This window comes from Montipora foliosa, chromosome 3 (assembly GCF_036669935.1).
Source record: "Montipora foliosa isolate CH-2021 chromosome 3, ASM3666993v2, whole genome shotgun sequence".
Taxonomy (NCBI): Eukaryota; Metazoa; Cnidaria; class Anthozoa; order Scleractinia; family Acroporidae; genus Montipora; species Montipora foliosa.
The window spans coordinates 54033513-54036012 of NC_090871.1; the positions used below are offsets into that span (position 1 = coordinate 54033513).

The 2500-nt window shown below is 34.4% G+C and overlaps 1 long non-coding RNA gene across 1 annotated transcript in view; it reads left to right on the forward strand.

Moving 5' to 3' along the window:
* The window catches only part of LOC137997735 (uncharacterized), a 24171-nt gene extending 23212 nt beyond the window's left edge, over positions 1-959 (forward strand). The window contains exon 3 of the long non-coding RNA XR_011122570.1: positions 753-959. This is a non-coding gene — a long non-coding RNA (uncharacterized lncRNA). The remainder of the gene's footprint in view (positions 1-752) is intronic.
* The last annotated feature ends 1541 nt before the right edge of the window (positions 960-2500 follow it).

Sequence of the window (2500 nt, forward strand, 5' to 3'; positions counted from 1 at the left end):
TTAGAAAAATTTAGAAACCCTGTTTCGTTTGAAATTAGTTGCAAGATCAGATTATGGACTTTCACTATGCCAAGCAATCTTCATTTTCTATTATGTTGCATCTGTTTGTGAGTTAAATTTTGAGTATTAACTTCTACTGGACCGCTCACTTCCTATCAAGCTATAGTGAAAGTAGATTCCGCAGACTGAATGTTGTGTTGTTATTAGAATGATAAGAATAAGAATAAGAATAAGAATAAGAATAAGAATAAGAATAAGAATAAGAATAAGAATAAGAATAAGAATAAGAATAAGAATAAGAATAAGAATAAGAATAAGAATAAGAATAAGAATAAGAATAAGAATAAGAATAAGAATAAGAATAAGAATAATCACCCTTTGCATTCTTTATTGCTAATCATCTGCAACGCAACTGTGTTTTTGGTTTAATTAATTGGTACAAGTTTGGATTGTGCCACTTATAACGTTTGCCTTGTATTATCAGATAAAATAACACTGTAATTTGTTTACAGGAACATTTTACATTGAGCCTTATTTGATATTGTTCCCATAATATTAGTCGTTCTACGCTGTAAAATGAGAGGCAGAAAAGCATGCGAACACCTGAAATAGTTGTGCAGTTTGATTATTATTCATTTTAAGGGAAAGCCAATCAGACATGAGAAAACTTAAAACTGCGAACAGAAAATGTTAAATAAGGTTAAATAGTTTGTGATTTTTTTTTCTCGCATGTTGTGAACTTTTCATTTCAGGTCTTCATATTTTTCTGAGTGTGGCAACATTGCTTCTTTCCGTGCATATATTCCAAAGGTAATTCAAAGTTGCTCTCTCAATAATGCCCCGCAAGTCGGTGTACATACTGAGTCCTTATTACAAAAGTTAATAGGAAATGCTCTAGAGTGGAATAATTGATTTTAGTTTAGATTATTAAGAATTTGTCAAGACATCTTTAAGTGTGGTCAGAGTAAGAGATTTGACAGTAACTTCATTACAATCACTACAAATTAATTGCATTTTCCATAGTTAATGTTTTCGTATTTCTCTTTTGCACCGAAAGTTACGTCAAAGCTTTTCCTGTGGATTAATTATCATGGATAAAGAATGTGGAGAAAAAGCCACGATGATAAAAACATTGTTCAATTACTAAAAAGCGTTACTCGCAATAATTGTATCATTGAATTCAACTTTTAGCTTAATTTACTAAACTTTCAGTACTTATAGTGATGTCAGTGTATGTTACTGGTGTGTAACTCGTATGTAGAATTATGAAGTTTATTCTGTTGTTAATTTTTTCGTGCTGTGGGTCTTGTCTTTGCGGGACTTCGTGGGGCTTTATTGATCTTAAACATATGATACAAAGTCTTGTCTCTCACAAAAAAAATACCATCTTGTGGAGATGCAATATGTGTATTTTTCATACCAACTCATGAGGCCTTTGCTGAAGTCCACAGAAATATGGCATGGTTACAGTTAAATGCCATTTTCTGGGCATTTTTTGCGAGCACTCCAAAATGTCCCCATATTCTGACAAGACTCCCCACTGTGCTGGCGTGCTTTCACATTGGAATACCCACAAGTACGCGACGGTAAACACATACCGGTACATATATATCTAGATATCTATGTCTACATATGTATTTTTATAGACACACACACACACACACATATATATATATATATATATATATATATATATACAATACAATATGTATACAATGTGCCCTCCCGGTTGTCACCATAATGGCTTTATGGCAACTCCTGAACTTGGGCACAGGATGTACGGTTACACATTGTTGGATTGCATTGTGGAGTCACAAGAGTGCTCAAACTGCAAGCAGTGAGCGAAGCATTATGCCAATAGTGAACACCTATTATGAGGCTCTCCACCCAATCCAGAGAGTGCTCAAACTGTATGAACAGTGAGCGTAATATACAATACAATATGTATACAATGTGCCCTCCCGGTTGTCACCATAATGGCTTTATGGCAACTCCTGAACTTGGGCACAGGATGTACGGTTACACATTGTTGGATTGCATTGTGGAGTCACAAGAGTGCTCAAACTGCAAGCAGTGAGCGAAGCATTATGCCAATAGTGAACACCTATTATGAGGCTCTCCACCCAATCCAGAGAGTGCTCAAACTGTATGAACAGTGAGCGTAATATACAATACAATATGTATACAATGTGCCCTCCCTATATATATATATATATATATATACACCCGTTTTCAAAAACGTTGCAATTTCAAAGTATATATGATATATATATGCCTTTTGTTTTCTCATCAGAAAGGTGAGACACGAAGCATGTGTATTTCACGCTGAAGGAACAATGCGTTTTTCTTTTAACAAAAATAATATTCAAAAATTGACGAGAGAAATCCCGCAAGCTATTTGAGGGAAATCAAACAGTATTTAATTGAGTCAACTGGGAGCTCTTTAATCCTAATGTTTTTTAAAGGTTCATTACGGGAACTAATATTTTTCCCGGGAAGC